Below are 18194 nucleotides of genomic sequence, written 5' to 3'. Positions count from 1 at the left end.
TTCTGGGACGATTTGGTGGAGATTTTAGGTGATTTGAATTGAAATTTAAGCCAAATTCGAAGTACATCATATGAACATGGAAGAAGATGATATGTGTATCTCCCTACGTCTTTTGTGTATCAAATATATATCTCTTGTATAAATCATATATATCGATATATACTTGTATGTGAGATACATGTGAGCTACATGTTTGATTCATATGTCATAGAGAAATTTTTAAACTCGGTTTCAACTACAAATTTTGACTCAAAACTAGTCCAAATCACCTTCAATCTTCCTCAATTTTTGTATATTGACTCATCTATATGTTTTTAATGAATTTCAACCATGCTCATTGAAAAAGGTCCCTTCTTGCTCAAGTTTTTGGAAAGTTGTATTTTTTTCATCATGTTGTTTGCTACCCCATTCATGAAATTTTCTTTCTGTCTTGCATCTAATATTGTTGATCGCGTTTTAACATATGTAAGGAGATTTTTGTGTATGATTTTCAGAGAAAAGAATCCTTATTTATCTGGGTTTTAGATTTTTTTTATGCACTTAACTTGTCTTGATATAGTTTATAATTAATGAATAAAGATTGGTAAGTTTGAGCTTATTCTGAACATTTCTGGTAGATTCCCAAGCTTAAATTTTCACGTACTAACCCTAGGTGCAACTTACCGTTACTAATTTTACATTGGCCTTTCCTATCAATCATCCACACGGCCTGTCCACCAAAAGAATAAAAAGAAATAAAAATTTCTATGTTTAATAAATGCATAGATTGCTATCTGAACATGGATCAAATCCTTGTTACACAGATAGTTATCAAAATTATTTTGTAGTTGACTAATTTCACAAAATATGTCTATATCACGCACAAATGGAATTGTAACACGTGTCCTTCCATAAAAAAAAAAAGAAAAAAAGAAAAAATACTCAGAATTACAAATCTATCCTCGTGTTCTACCTTCTAATTAGGTTTCTAATCTTTTTAGGATTCAACTTCTCTTTTAGTTGCTCTTTTTTAATTCAAAGGCACCCCTAATCAATTTCAATTCATTCCAAACGTCATATTGTTGAGTTCTTATGAGTTTACCCGAGTTAAAGTTTTAAAGTTTTTTTTTTTTTTTAAAGTTTTTTGGAGTTCACTCTTCCTTTTTTCTGTGTATAACACGCAAGTACCAGCTAAGTATAGTGGTGTGTCATAGACACACTTTTGTAAGGTTGAACATATAAAATAATTTTTGCCGTCAAAAGGTATTTAACACACGATTTGGTCTATAGTTTGGGTGGCAACTCATGTATTTTGCCTTAGTACCACTATGTCCTAGTATACTCTTGTGTGATTAACAGTTGCTGCTTTTCTTGGATTTTCCTTCTGTTTTGAGATATGCTATTACTTTTTCCCTTTTGTTTTGACATACACATATCCTATATATATGTATAACTCCTGAAGATGTTTCTCCAACTTTTAGGACCACGATTCTAAGAATCAAAAAAATTTAAACACGTGGTTATTCCATGAAACAAGAGTCATAAACTGAGATGAGATAATTAAGCCGGTCATATTGGCCACAATTAATCGTATTTTTCTGAATACTATTTTGACAAAAAGAAAAATAACTAAAAAATATCATTCTCATAAAGGAAAAAAGAAAAAAAAACAGATTGCAGTCAAGAGGGTGTTCATCACAGAATAAGAGTCTTCAAGAAATTAATATTAGTGTAATATTTAATTCTTTTTCTTGTCAAATATTGTGATTTTTGGGCTATTGATTGAAGGATTAATTGTGTGCTTGTGTTTTAGAAAGTGATGGATAGGTATCAGAAAGTGCAGAAGCCAAGAGTTGAGACTCCAATAAAGGAAAATGAGATAAGAATAACAACACAAGGGAGATTGAGGAACTACATTACTTATGCTACTACTCTTCTCCAGGCACTCTACCTATTCATTCTATGTTGACACTGGGGCTATTTTTGTGAATGTGTATGGCCATTTCTGCAATCTTTGCAGTTTTTGGGTGTCCTGGTCCAGTTACTTGAGTATGGAGCCCATTTCTAGTTTGCATGTCCAACAATTGGGAGAAATACAAAAATAGCCAAATTTACAAGTGGGCGTTCAAAAATAGCCACAGTTTCAGAAGTAATCGAAATTTAGCCACTTTCCATGTAAAGATAAATCTGAACGAAAAAACTATTCAAAATCCGGAAAAATACTCCAGTATAATATACTGGAATTCCAGTATAATATACTAGAACTCCAGTAAGTATACTGGAACTTCAGTATAATATACTGGAACTTTCTACGTGTTGGAGTTCCAGCATAATATGCTGGAAGTTCATACACAGGTGCACAGTTCCAGCAAAATAGTGGCTATTTTTCAATGACTTTGCAAACGCCGGCTATGTTTGAATGACCAGTGATGATATGCTATAATTGCATATTTTAGTCGCTTATTACACTCGAATTTACTGCACTTTAATTGAGTTTGCGCTTTAATCGCTAGTGTTTTGCACTAATTGTGTGTTTTATGCCTTGTAGGTGTGATTCCGAGCTATATAGATGTTATGGAATGAATTTAAGTGATTTGAAGCTTTGAAGTCTGAGTAAAAGCTCAAGGAATTAAGCCGGGATCGTGTTCGGGGGTCAAATTTGATAATTAAGTACGAACGAAGACTTGAGGAGGCATATTGCGCACTGTCTAGTAAAATAGACATAACTTTTTGCTCAGAACTCCATTTGGGCTCCACAATATATGATTGGAAAGCTAACTCAAGGGGCTACAACTTTTATGTTTTACGTTTTCCCAAATTCCAAACGGAACAGGGTGAAAAACTGCGGTTTTTCCGCGACCGCGGCAGAACCGTGGTAGAAGATGGTCGCGGACAACTGAAGAATCAGAGGGCATGTTTGGCCGCGGTTCCACCGCGACCGCGGCAAAACCGCGGCAGGAAGCGAAAATTTCAGGGACTAAAGTGCAAAACATGGGATTTTAAGTCCTAAACCCTATATTAAACAAAGGAGGCCGGCCAAGAACAAGAGGGGGACATATTTTGGACACAAATTAGACCTAAGGAGGCGGAGAGACATTACTTTAGGGTTAGACAACACCCTTGGAGGCAAGAACACATTGGGAGCAAGGCGGAGAATTCTTCTACGAGTTTTTCCTTCCTCTTCCTATTTTTCATTGTTGGTTATGACTTTTAGTATTGTAGTTTTACATACTATTATGAATAGCTAATTTGTTATCTAGAGTTTTGATAGAACCTTTTGTAGGATAAATTCTTGTTATGTTTTNTACAACCAAATAAAGTCCTAATTGGTCCAAGATTGAATGAGCTCGATTAGTGGAGTAGTACACTACGGGCAAGCTTATGGTGCATCTTTTGTGGCATATGAATGTTATTTCTGAGAGTGAGTGAATTCTTTCTATCTTGAGTTCCTAAGTGTTCTTAAATTTTATTGTGTGGAACTACTCTCTTTTGTTGTGTGAGGGCACTTGATTCATGAAGGAAAGGTAATGTCAGTGACCTCTATATTAGAGTAAGTGGGTGAGTTGTGAATAACGTGTGGTACTTGTGAGTCAAATCTTGAGGTGAAGATGTTACGCTTTTGTGCTTAGTCTATTTTAAATACTCTTGGTGTGATGAGTTAGGAGAATTGTTTAAAAAGGTCGTGTCTATAAAAAAAAAAAGTGGAGTTTGATTGCTCGAGGACGAGCAATGATTTAAGTGTGGGGTGTTGATGATATGCTATAATTGCATATTTTAGTCGCTTATTACACTCGAATTTACTGCACTTTAATTGAGTTTGCGCTTTAATCGCTAGTGTTTTGCACTAATTGTGTGTTTTATGCCTTGTAGGTGTGATTCCGAGCTATATAGATGTTATGGAATGAATTTAAGTGATTTTAAGCTTTGAAGTCTGAGTAAAAGCTCAAGGAATTAAGCCGGGATCGTGTTCGGGGGTCAAATTTGATAATTAAGTACGAACGAAGACTTGAGGAGGCATATTGCGCACTGTCTAGTAAAATAGACATAACTTTTTGCTCAGAACTCCATTTGGGCTCCACAATATATGATTGGAAAGCTAACTCAAGGGGCTACAACTTTCATGTTTTACGTTTTTCCAAATTCCAAACGGAACAGGGTGAAAAACTGCGGTTTTTCCGCGACCGCGGCAGAACCGCGGTAGAAGATGGTCGCGGACAACTGAAGAATCAGAGGGCATGTTTGGCCGCGGTTCCACCGCGACCGCGGCAAAACCGCGGCAGGAAGCGAAAATTTCAGGGACTAAAGTGCAAAACATGGGATTTTAAGTCCTAAACTCTATATTAAACAAAGGAGGCCGGCCAAGAACAAGAGGGGGACATATTTTGGACACAAATTAGACCTAAGGAGGCGGAGAGACACTACTTTAGGGTTAGATAACACCCTTGGAGGCAAGAACACATTGGGAGCAAGGCGGAGAATTCTTCTACGAGTTTTTCCTTCCTCTTCCTATTTTTCATTGTTGGTTATGACTTTTAGTATTGTAGTTTTACATACTATTATGAATAGCTAATTTGTTATCTAGAGTTTTGATAGAACCTTTTGTAGGATAAATTCTTGTTATGTTTTTATACAATTGAGCCATAGCTTTTCTCTATTTGTTCAACTACGTTTATATTCTGGTTGATTGAACAGCTCTCAATTAGCTGTGCCTATTTAGTATGCATAACTCGGGAGAGAGTGCATATTTAGGTAATTGTTGAACAACACCACTCCCAAAGTATATGAGGGATCAATAACCGAGGGTTTAAAGGCGGGATTAGGGATAACGAAGCCTTGGGTGCGATCTGAAGTGAGCTGTATTAAAAGCCAGCTAGCGTAGCTCGGGAGAGCGCGTCTAGTAAATTGTCGTAATTACTCGGGAGAGATTTACGGTAATAAGAGTGCTCATGATCGGTAGAGAATACTTAGGCGAAATTATAGAAGACATAGCGGGAAGGATTCCGACAATTGGGGAAATCATAACTCTAGACCTCCTTAATCTTTTCTCTAACCCTCAATATCGTTAGTTGTTAATTTACTATTTTAATTTGTTAGTTAATTAGTTAAACACAAGAATCTTAATATCTATAAGTTAGGAATTGTTCAAGCTTGTCTTCTTGGTGATAGTGAACAGTTGTAGCTAAACCTTAGTTCTCTGTGGGATTCGACTCGGGACTTGTAAACCGGATTATATTTGCAGCGACCGCTTAGTCCTTTTTATAAGGCATAGTTGGGCGTGATCAACCAGTCCAAAAACTGGCTAGCCCGTGCTATTTTTACCCAATAATTGAGTGCAAAAATTGATACAATAAATTGGGTCACTTGCTAGTATAATTCCCTAGTCACGATTGTATTATTTGTTGGAATAATATAGGATAAATTTCCTATATGGCCAGAAATAGAAAGAGTAAATAGGATTTTCAATACTCTATTTATAGACAACTAGTACAAAGTACCAAGCACTGTAATTGGATTAGGGATGTTAAGTACATTATAAATGCAACCACTGGTACGTTTTTATTCTCTATGTTTCTTTGGCTATTTTGTGAAATGATGTAGTAAAATAACATAAACCTTTTCTTTGTTTTGGGATCTTAATGGTTGATTTACATGAGTGTGGAACCGTGTTGGAGAAAATAGGTTCTTTTGATAAATGAAAATATAAGAAATATAAACTAGATAACCTTTGTCTCTCCGGCTATTTTTGTAAAATGGGTGGTCATTTCTACATTATATGCATTTGGGTGCAAAACTATAAAATAAACTTTCATTTCAGAATTTGTTGGTTCAGTTACTCGAGAGTTCCTTGATGAATAACTTAGAAAAGAAAAAAAGCAAGAGCTTTTATAAGAGAGAAGGAGAAGTAATTCAGGCAGGAAAAAAGTTATTACAACAGTGCCTTGTTTTGGTTTAGTATATATATCAGAGATAAGTGCTGATAAAAATTGTTTCTTTAATTAAAGGATGAGAAAAAATATTTGAAGTAGGATAAAAAATTTCATGGTATTGGCCAATATGTCATATCATTTGAAATACAGTTCAATTAATGTATATCACCATGCAACAATGTATTGTATGGTATCTTTGTTAAACCACATACTATTCAATTCAATAGAATCATTGTAAACTGAGGATATTTATATATGATGTATCATGTTTCTCTGAGTTTTGTGTCTTGACAATTTTATTTCCTTGTTCGTTTTTGCAGGAAAAAGGATCTAAAGAAATTTCTCTAAAATCTATGCCATTAGTAAAACAGTAATGATGGCGGAACTAATAAAGGTGCAGCAGATTGTAGCATGTTTATGTCCACTTACTGCATTCTTTGAATATTGTCTTTTAATACAATACATCTCCTCTCTGTTTCTGAGCTCAATATATATAAAGCATTTAACAAGATAATTATCTTTACGTATCAGAGAAAGATCGTTGGCATTCATCAGATGACATCGATTGGTTCTACCGATATCACAGATATGTGGGAACCTTTAGAAGAAGGACTTGTTCCGTAAGTTGCATCTTCTGTCCATGAAATACTTGTCCTGATCTTGGTTGTTTGACAATTTGCTCAATTATCCTTTCAAAGAAGGAGTCAGATACTTCATTAAAGACGCATGAATTGTTTCAAAAGTTTGTAGAATTTTGCAGGTACCAACCACCTATTCCAGCAGATCAAGTAAGACCAGTGATTGAATATGAGTATGCAGGAGGTATAGTTGTTTAATTTTGCATATGTCTACACCTTTCTTTTTCTGCATTATCTGTTGGATTTGAAGGTTGAGGTTCTCTCTTTTCCATTTTATTTGGCTATATATCCTGAACCAATTTGGTCATAGTGGTGGAGCGGAATCAATAGGCTAGGTAATTGGTAAAACACTTACCCTACACAAATTTCATCAATCTTCAAAATCTATCAAAAAGAAGGAAAAAGATAAAGAAGAAAATTTCATCAATCTTGGTTTACTGTGTATACACAGGACGTTTTAACAATGGCGTGCCCGGATATGGTGGAGGGCGTGGATATAATGGGAGAGGCCGAAATGGAGGAAGGGGTCGTGGTGCTTATCGTGGACGTGGTAACAACTATGTTGGAGTAGCTGGTTCAATCCCCATTCAGGGCCAGGGTAAGCTCCTTCCTAAGGTGTACAACTTCGTTATAGCCTAAGATGTATAGTAGTACTAAGTTTTTATGCACCCATAACTACCACACTACATCCGCCTCTGCTGATATGTTTTATCTTTTAACACAAGATCGGATTTCTTGCAGGCCGAGGCCAAGGACAAGGACGGGGTAGAGGTCGTGGTCAGGGTATTAAATCAAATGGTCCTCTTCAAGCACCAGCTGCCTATGTCTGAATTCAGATATAGGATGCTTTTTATGTCCGCTTTTCTTGAAAATTTCTATGTCTGGATAAACTTTAGTCATGAATTTCTGATGTTAGCAGCAAAAAGCAAAACTAAAAATTCTAAACGGAACATACTTGTTCAAAGGATTCATTTATTGGTAATCCATACTATATGGGTCAAAATCTGCCTCAAGGAGATTTAACATGAAGTGGCATTACGGAAAGTTATATGGCCGAGGTCGACTAGTAAACAGTGGGGGTCATAGGCGGGCAGTCAATAACAGCCGAGGTCAAGTATCAAGAGCAGTAGTAACGGCTAGTTTTATAATAGGATCTTTAGGAGAATATTTCATTGAGTATTCTCTGTACTTGTACTTTTAGCGTTGATTGGGGGTATGTCAGATATAAATAGAAAAAGAGATAAGTTGAAAGGCATGTAATATTGATTTGATAAAAACACTTTTTGAGAAAAAGACTCTCTCTCTTTCTCTAGACAAGATACAAACTTTACCTTTCTAATAAGATTCTTATTCCATACTTTTCCACGAGATCCGAGAATAATTCTATAATTCCAGGATTTGTCTGTCATTCATTACTGTCAGAAAGAAAAATCATCCACCTCATTCAATTTTGAGTAAATCATTCTCTCTATTTACGTTAATGTCATCTATTGTTATTGACTACGTACTTGATATTTATCTCTCATTACTCAAACCGTTTGGAATATTGAATGCACACAGCAATTAATCTCTCACCAATGTTATTCTACGTTATTTGTGCTAATCGATTATAAATCTAGGATAATTATCACTAACTAGGTTTAACCCCTCATTACATAAAATTAATTAGTTTAATCAAAGGTTTACACTTTTTGGTCAAAACACATACTTTGTTCAATTTGTCTTGACGTAAAGAAAAGAAAAGAAAAGTCATTGTATGTTTTATGCTTGGTTACATATGCAAGCTTGGATTAATTAATTTTGTAATAACGTGTAATCAGACTTTGTAGAGAAAATACACCAGATCTAAAGATCGTAAATACCCAAAGAGAGAGAACTTTAGTAAACACATACGACAATTGATAAAACACGTCGAAACAAACTGATAACCGATGGTCAAAAAATTTTGAAAACCCTAGCTGACAGAATTGGCATATATATGTCATTTATGGAGCTGCGGACAGAAATAAAACTTGGGCAATCACAAAAGAAAGAGATAGGGGGCAAGCACTCTGATTATGAGGTCTTCTAAGTTATAAAAAAGAATCTTGGTAGATAAGTAGGAATATCTATTTTGCTGGAGTCTTTCCATCCAAAACCCAATAATGTAAACTTAATATGATGTGAGATTAAAAGAGATCATTTGACACATTTGAGAGCCCGGAACCAAAATGTGATTCTTTTGGACTCAAAGAATCAAAATGTGTGAAAAAGAAAGTTGGTGACTGTATTGGTCAAAGTCTGACCGTAACGGCCAGACTGACCAACGCCCCGCAAGGCAATAAGGATCGACATGGGCTGTTCCATACCTTGCCCTCACGACTTTCGTCGAAGCAGTAAAGAACGACCTCCAGCAAGTAACCGAGGAGTGTGAGGCATAGAGAAGCTTCGGATAGAGCACATAGCCGGAGGTCCAAGGCTGTATATATAGGAGGGTAAAAACCTCTCGGCGGAGGGGGGGGGGGGGTTCCCGAAAAACATTTCTCCTATTCTCCATCTATCTTCTCTCCATAACTTCGATAAATAGAAGGAAAAAAAGAGGCAATCCTGAGAGAATGATGTAATATGTAACATGTTCTATTCCACCGATTAATGAGAACAATACTGAAAAGTTTCGATAAGATCGTTTATCTTCACTTCTTTTTATATGATGTTCTCCATCTAGTTCATTGATCTGGAATTCATTATGAATGACTAAGATTTATCTCATCATTTTATTTGATTGATTTGTTCAAAAAGGTTGCAATATCTTTTGAGTCAAACAATTGGGCGCCGTCTGTGGGGATTTCTTAGTGAAATGTCCTAGTTTCTAAGAGATCAAAGACAAAGAACACGATTATCCCTCAAGAAGATCACTGAGACGAAGCCCTACCCAAGCGTAAGAAAGAAGCAGCCTAAAAAGGAAAAGAAAGCTGAATACAGCCATCCAATGTAGGAACGGTTCCATCATCCATCGAAAGGCCAAGCGAAACGAGCTACGTTATAAACGTACTCTGATTCACCGATTCATCGTATGAGGGTAAGAAAAGTATCGTTCTAACTTGCTTTCTGCTCTCTGCTCAACTAGGGACAGAAATGTCGCGCGAGCGAGCAAGCAAAGAAACACTTCAATCGAGGAATGAAAACCTACCACACAGCAACCGGAACTTCGCCCGTCAATTGTATCTCCGAACCGAAAGGCATGAGTCAGATAAGGAAACTCCTATGAACACACCGAACAAATGTAAGCGAAATGGTGACGTTTCATACCCTCCAGTATCACATACTCCGATGCGAACAATATCTAGCTAACTGGGACTCTCCCAAAAGACGCCCGATTCTCCGATAGACTGGAACGACGACGGGTTAACATTTTGATAAGTCAAAATAACATCCTTTAAGGCTAAGGGCCTTCGCCAAAAGGAAGAGTTCGACCTTGATCGAATGACGACGGGTTAACATTTTGATAAGTCGAAATAACACCCCTTAAGGCCAAGAGCCTTTTCTAAAAAGAAGAGTTCGACTTTGACCGAACGACGATGGGTTAACATTTCGATAAGTCGAAATAACACCCTTTAAGGCTAAGGGCCTTCGCCAAAAAGAAGAGTTCGACCTCGATCGAACGACGACGGGTTATCATTTCGATAAGTCGAAATAACGCCCTTTAAGGCCAAGGGCCTTCGCCAAAAGGAAGAGTTCGACCTCGATCGAACGCGACGGGTTAACATTTCGATAAGTCGAAATAACACCCTTTAAGGCAAAGGGCCTTCGCCAAAAGGAAGAGTTCGACATCAATCGAACGACAACGGGTTAACATTTCGATAAGTCGAAATAACACCTTCTAAGGCCAAGGGCCTTTGCCAAAAAGAAGAGTTCGACCTCAGTCGAACGATGACGGATTAATATTTTGATAAGTCAAAATAACGCCCTTTAAGGCCAAGGGCCTTCGCCAAAAGGAAGAGTTCAACCTCGATCGAACGACGACAGGTTAACATTTCGATAAGTTGAAATAGCACCCTTTAAGGCTAAGGGCCTTCTCCAAAAGGGAGAGTTTGACCTCGATCGAACGATGACGGGTTAACATTTCGATAAGTCAAAATAACACTCTTTAAGGCCAAGGGCCTTCGCCAAAAAGAAGAGTTCGACCTCAGTCAAACGACGACGGGTTAACATTTCAATAAGTCGAAATAACGCCCTTTAAGGCCAAGGGCCTTCGCCAAAAAGAAGATTTCAACCTCGGTCGAACGACAACGGGTTTACATTTTGATAAGTCAAAATAACACCCTTTAAGGTTAAGGGCCTTCACCAAAAGGAAGAGTTCGACCTCGATCGAATGACGACGGGTTAACATTTCAATAAGTCGAAATAACACCCTTTAAGGCCAAGGGCCTTCGCCAAAAAAGAAGAGTTTGACCTCAGTCGAACGACGACGGGTTAACATTTCGATAAGTCGAAATAATGCCCTTTAAGGCCAAGGGCCTTCGCAAAAAAGAAGTGTTAGTTTGTGTGAGTCCACCAACAAGTAGAGTACTTGGTCCTTTACGGGGTTCTGTTGTTAATGCTAGTAAAGTTGTATGTAAATAAGGCAGATGATTTTTTACGTGGAAAAATCTCACACAAGGGGATCAAAAAACCACGACCTACACATGTAGGCTTTTAACTTCACTAACTTGCAATCTCCCTATTACAAGCCACTTTAAATTAACCCTATTGCAAAGACTTCAACTAACTTGTGATGCTCTCATCACAAGCCACTCTATAAGTATCCTAGTTACAAAGGCTTTGACTAATTTGTGATGTTTCCACCACAAGCCACTTTGTCACACTACGGTTACAAAGGCTTTTGCTTATGACTAAACCTAGCCACAACATAAACTCAGGGAGTTTACGGATTTACAAAGGTTTCCTAATCAACGCTTCTAAGAAAGCAGGATAGGAGTTAAAATGAAGAACACATAACAAAGACTTAACAATCCTAAGGACTTAAGATATCATCAATCTTGGATCAGATCCTTGAGGTTGCAGCAGTTTTGTTCTTGAGAGAGGTTCTTGAGCACTTGATAGAATGTTTCCTTTTCTGATTTTGCAAGTGTTCAAGTGATCAGATCACATGCACCAGGTTGTTATATTACAAAAGAATTACCATGATGTCAATTTACAATGGTGATGTCAAATCTTGGTTAGTACATGCTTTTTCTCAATGGGAAGTGACTGCTGCACTGTCGCGTATACAGTTGCAGGCAGTCACTTTCAGCAGTTGCTTTCCAGCTGTAGTTGACTTGTACTTCTGTCAGAGAACCCTAAGGGACTAGGTCCCTATTGTGTTCCTCTTTGTACAGTTGCGGACAGTCACTTTCTGCAGTTGCGTTCTAGCTGTATAGTTGATCTGTCAGGGGAGCACCAAGGGATCAGGTTCCTAATTTGGTTCTTGTGCACACTGCCCAGATTGTCTTGAGTTGAGTAACTTGAATGATGTTTTGTATAAACTCATTATAGGTACACCTTGATCACATCACTTGAAATGATGTGAGCACTTTAGTTGGTCAGAGAATGAGTGGGCGCTGGAAACAGTGCAGTGCGGCAGAGACTGTGCAGGCAGTCACTTCGTTTCAAGCTGTGTCCAATTGACTTTGTACTGCCGTGAGGAACCCACAAGAGTATCAGGTCCTTGTTTGGGTTCCTACCTCCTGAAGTTGTAGCAAGTTCACATTTGGCTGGAATCCGTTAGATGCAGTGTAGTCCAAGTGATTCAGGTTCCCTATCTGGTTCTTGACATTAAGTTTGTTAGATCATCAAAACACAAGGCAAAGATATTGAAAACCTATCAATTTCCCCCTTTTTGATGATGACAAGCTTAGCATTGAAAACAAGGAGTTAGAGCTTAGAGAACCATATTGAATAACAGGAGACCTCAGGTTCCCCCACAGGTTCCCCCTGACTTTATGCTATCATTCCTGGTCTTTTATCTGGGTTCATACAGAAAGTTTGTTAGATCATCAAAACATAGATTAAAAGACCTTAAGCCCATCAAGAAGAGTTTGACCTCGGCCGAACGACAACGGGTTAACATTTCGATAAGTCGAAATAACACCCTTTAAGGCTAAGGGCCTTCGCCAAAAGGAAGAGTTCGACCTCGATCGAACGACGACGGGTTAACATTTCGATAAGTCAAAATAACACCCTTTAAGCCAAGGACCTTCGCCAAAAAGAAGAGTTCGACCTCGGTCGAACGACGACAGATTAACATTTTGATAACTTGAAATAACACCCTTTAAGGCTACGGGCCTTCGCCAAAAAGAAGAGTTCGACCTCAGTCGAACGACGACGGGTTAACATTTCGATAAGTCGAAATAACACCCTTCAAGGCCCTAAGACATCGCCAAATAGAATTAAAAATATTCCTGAGGCCAAGGGCCATCGGAAGGTACAAAAGTCTGGGACTCGCCGTGCGGGAATCTGTCTCACGTCGTAATTACGAAAAACAAAAACAAAGGTAAAGTACAAGACAAGTAACAGCGAAAGGCTCTTCTTTATACAAAGTCACCGCGCAAATGGTCGCGGGTTACATGAGGCCCAAGTCAACAATAAAAAAAACAACGACAAGGGAAAAGAAGAAGGAAATAACAACGACAACCGACAAAAAAAATGAATGAAGGAAGAAAACAACAAATAGAAAATGGATAAAGATCACTATCTCTCTATTCAGCATCATCATCGGCACCCTCTCCACCATCACCTCCGGGGAGTTCACCTTCAGCGCCCGCTCCCTCGTCAGCTCTGGCGTCGCCGATTCATATCCGCAATTGACGCGGTCTTCTCGCGCCTTCACCCGCGCTTCTTCATATGCAGCCTCTGTCACCTTACCCACCTCCCACAGATTCTTATATATATCCCGCTGGGCTTCAGTATGGACCCAAAGCTCGTGCAAATGACGAGGTACGGTGGCAGAGAAAGCCTCAAGTTGAGCCAGCAGTTGCTCCTTTTCAGCTTCCAGAGCGTCGACCCGATACCCCAAGATCGAGGCCTCCTGGTCAATCTCGCTAATGCCCTATTCAAGCCTCTCCTCCCTTAGCGTGCCTGTCGCCCTTTCCAATTCCTGCTCGGATTGGAGGACGCGGATGGTATCCTCCAAAGTCGCCGCCCTCGCCGATGCTGAGGACAAGGCACTCTCCATGCGTTCCAACCCGGCTACCTTTCTCTCCATCTCAGCCAATTTTACCACCCACTCTGCACTCATTGCCTCGACCCTGAGGAGGTTCTGATCCATCTCATACTGCACCGACCTGAGCTTCTCCTGGAGATATTCACACTCTGCAGAAACTCCTTTGCCCAGCTCGAGCTCTTCATCCTTCTCACGGAGTTGCTCCCTCAAGCGCACTCTTGCTGCGAATAGCCTGCAACAGTTCCCGGTCCCTCTTCTCCAACTCCTCGCTGAGAGTCCGATCACAAGGGTTCGCCTTCAGCCGCTCATGCATCTCACGGCACTTGTCGCGATAGCGCCGATATTTCTCCAGCATCTTCAAGAAGGTTTTGGCCCGAATGTTGGCCCTGCGAATACTCTCCACCTCCAGCATACACGTCTGAAAAATGAGAATATGGGTTAGCCCCCGGTCATCAAGAAAAATGGAAGAAAAGCAACACGGGTAATGTAACATACTCTTAAGCCCATAGCGGCCACCTCGTCCATCAAACCAGTATCAAGAATGTTCCAAAGGGCCATAGTCTCGGCCTCGGAGCACAAAATATCAAACTGCGGCACCAAATCCTTCGTATCCCCCAGGAGGTTGACATCCAAAGGAATCTCAAGAAAGCGGGCCGGACCTCCCGCTTGAACCACCGAATGGGTAATTCCCTCCTTAAACATCCTAATGTCATTAGGGTCGAGGTCAGACTTGGACTCATTGTCGTCGACCACGACTCCCTTTCCTCTATCAGCAGCTGAAGAGGAAGTACGACCACGCACGGAGGATGAGGGTACGTTCGAAACCGCAACGGCGGCCTCGGTAACCTGACCCTCCATCGTGGCAGGACGTTGATCACCGACAATGGCTGGAATCTCTGATTGAGCAGATGCAACGGCGGCTCCGTCCCTACAGGGGGAGCCGTATCAACCCCCACTCCAGATCCCGTCGAAGGAGAGTCGTCCAGATGAATCACAGTTGGGGGCGCTGTATCGAACCCCACTCGCCACCTTTAGGAAGGACCCCCTTCGTCCTCAGTAGGCGGAGATTCACCCGTCGAGCGAGCAATATGAGTCGGAATTTCAGCCTGAGAAGCGGCCTCAGCAGGAGTAACCGCTGCCACAGACTCAACTAAAGCAGCCCTCGACGAAGGTCGGGCAATGGGTACTGCGATAGGGCGAGAAGATGAGGCTAGTTGCCGGAAAGCTAACGGGGGAGCCACTACACCAAAATAGACTTTTAGCGACAATTATTTAGTGGCAATATACTAATTGCCGATAATTCATTTAATGAAGCTCAATGTTAGCGGCAATTATATATTTGCCGGGAATAAATGGGTTTTTACTAGCAACCGAAAAGAATAGCCACTAATAATAGTATATTTTTTAGTACTCCTATTATTTTAGACCTTCCCTCCATTTTTGTCCTAAATATATATTCCCTCCAAAGAATATTTTATTTCTCTTTGGAATCAATTTACTTCGTTCTTCCTCTCGCCAAAGATCATGATTAGGGCAAAATTTTCAGCCGAATAAGATTTGGCCCTAGCAAGCTAATCAATTCCTTCCACCAAAGGTCTGATCGACATAGACTCTTTCTCTATCATGCCTGCCGTCTATTTCTTCGTAGAAGATGACCTATAAGTTTTCTTTATTAACTATCCTCCTACATTTTTTGATGCAATTAGTAGAGTATTTCGTGATATTAGCATCTCTTTATCTCGTCCGTGATATGAACTTGATGCTTATGCAATTTCATTGGGTTCTATATGTAATTCTTCTTGATTTTTTCGCAGGCTCAAGGTTAGTTAGGATATTGGGTTTGAAATTTCAATTGTCAGGTTATTTAGGACCCAAAAACTCAATATCTGCTTTAAGGGTGTGTATATTATTTATTGGAACTGTTGATAAAATCGGATGTATCCTGTCCCGACAGTGATAATATTATTATTTTTTTATTTTCCATTTGTTGATCTTAGGTTTGAAATAGGTTTAAGCTATTTAAACTAATTTTGTTGTTTGTCTCTGGCTAAAATTCACTGTACAATTTTTGGAGTGGTTATGCTCTTACATGATTTTTTATAGATGCTCCTTCAGTAGAATAATTTATATTATCTTTCTTATCATATTATGGGTATATAAAATTTCATGGTAAATATGAGAACTCATTAAGCTGATCATTAGGTATTGCATATTTAGGATGAAGTTAGAGTAATATACCTATGCATTTATCTTTTTCCATCACATTACGGTTACAAGACTCCTCATCTATGAGTCATTTGTTAAATTGATAGTGTCATTGAAGGCTGTATGGTATATTACTTGTGGCATATTAGAGAAAACTCCATTTCCTCTATAAAAATCTGAAATTGTTTATTTCATCTGTTTAATACTTTGAGATTTTATCTTCTTGTTGCTGAAATTGTCTTTTTGATGCTGTAATTTTTAAACTTTCGCTAATGTATATAAATTTGATTTAATGACCCTTAGGTCTCAACCTTGGATGTTATGTTTTATCCTTTCTGCATAATAGAAAAGGTATGTCGTTCAAAACTTCTGTGATTTTTGTATATAGATTCTATCCATATTATAAGCTTTCTAATATATATGTTATCAGCGGCATCAACTGTTAGATTTTGAATTAAGTCGATTCTAATTTTTTATCAATCTGCTGATTGGCAATGTGCAGAACCTACATACATAGATACATTTTATCATTTCGTTCTAGTTCGAATAATCTTGAGCTTATAGAAACTGCCAATAAAGGCAGAGAAAATTGACCCAGGTATCTTATGGTGTTGTATGAAAACCTTGAATAGTCTCCTTAACAATTCATTTTTCATTCTTCTATTTCCTAACCTCTTCACGCAGACAATTCAGAAATGCAATTTCTCATGTTGAATAACTGCTTGATATGGACTTCAATATAGAAGGGTGGACTTTGAAGAATTCTGCATAGCTGTCTTAGAGTGTTCATCAGCTAGATTATACAAAATATTTTGTACCTGTAAGTTCCTTTTTCTGCTCTCGTGTTAGCGTCATATATATGCTCTCTAAAATAAATTTTCAGCATTGACATGAAAGGATGGGCTTTCAGCATTATCATTTGGGAATACTACTGTTAGTAGACTCTCATAATCAATTAATACATTATGTGTTTTCGTTCTTTAATATCCATTGTCATTTATCGAGTAAATATGTACTTGTTTTCTTTTAGTTTGTTATCACTTTTTAATTTGACAATACATATTGTGTACCATTTTAAGTTCAAGGTGATGTTGGAGCAGTTTGAATCTAATATTGTAGGCTATCTTTATTTCATTTATGTGTATATACACATGCATGGTTCGAGTCGAAAGCAATAAATTTTATTGACCCCATTGATAGTGGTTAGATCCCTAATTTGAGCTCACTCTATATGCTTCAAACTTTTATGTAAACTCTTCCCAACATCTAATCATTCTATAATTTAAACAAAGTTCTTTTCCTACTAATAAACCAAATTTATTATTATTTTTATACAAATTTACATAATATATTGAACTAAGAACATTTTTCACTAGCATCTTAATAAAGTTGATGCTCTCAAACAGCGAAATACACAATTTGCTAAGGTTAAGCTTATATGGGCTGTTTGGAAACAATAAAGAGAAGAAAGCACTTAAATTTATCTACGTATCTCTGTATTTGTGATGGCCACTACCTCTAGAATTGGACCATCCGTAAGTATTAGAAACTTCTATTTTTTTAACTTAATTGTTTTCCCCTAGTTCACACATGACTTGAAACTCTAAAGCAGAGAAATTAATTACATAGTTTCATATTTGATTCAGCATGTCAATCTTCTGTAGTTGGCCATACACAAATGGACTAGTTCTTCCTATACATCATAGACTCATTGACAGCGCGCTTAAAATTTGAGTCTACATGTATATTATTCCTAAATTTACAATTTGTATTCTTTTTCTTCTTCAAGTAGATTTTTCCATGTATAGAAGCCATATGTTTAGATTTCTCAATTTAAAGTTCCATCGTCCTGCTTAGTTAAATGGATATTAGTTTATACAAATTTAATGTGCTTTGAGTTACTAAGAGGAGTTTTCTTTTTATTATGTGAAGGTTCAAAGATTCGTTGGTGGTTGCCTTCTTTTAAAGCGGAATTTACTACATCTGTACCTTATAAATGAATCATGGATGTTGCGTTCGTCAAGGCTATAGATGTTTTTGGTACTGAGTTTCAAACATGCTTGGTGCATGCTGAAAACTGGTTGAGAGTTTTTGGGGTATAATTTTAGCCTGGTGCAGCTCCTCAAAGGTAGGTTGGTTCAGAGCTGTAAAAAGGTCGAGTTGTGAGTTGGTTATCTTATCATTTTGGTGCACAAATGGATGTTCAAGCTGGAAATTCTTATGGAAGACATTCATTATGATCAAGAGTTGAAGAGATACTTGTTA

At 38.3% G+C, this 18194-nt stretch overlaps 1 pseudogene; it reads left to right on the top strand.

Moving 5' to 3' along the window:
- Positions 1–1651: 1651 nt before the first annotated feature.
- Positions 1652–13606, top strand: LOC109218710 (annotated as a pseudogene).
- The last annotated feature ends 4588 nt before the right edge of the window (positions 13607–18194 follow it).

The sequence above is a fragment of the Nicotiana attenuata genome, unplaced genomic scaffold (assembly GCF_001879085.1).
Source record: "Nicotiana attenuata strain UT unplaced genomic scaffold, NIATTr2, whole genome shotgun sequence".
Lineage (NCBI taxonomy): Eukaryota > Viridiplantae > Streptophyta > Magnoliopsida > Solanales > Solanaceae > Nicotiana > Nicotiana attenuata.
This window is presented reverse-complemented; position numbering and strand designations above follow the sequence as displayed.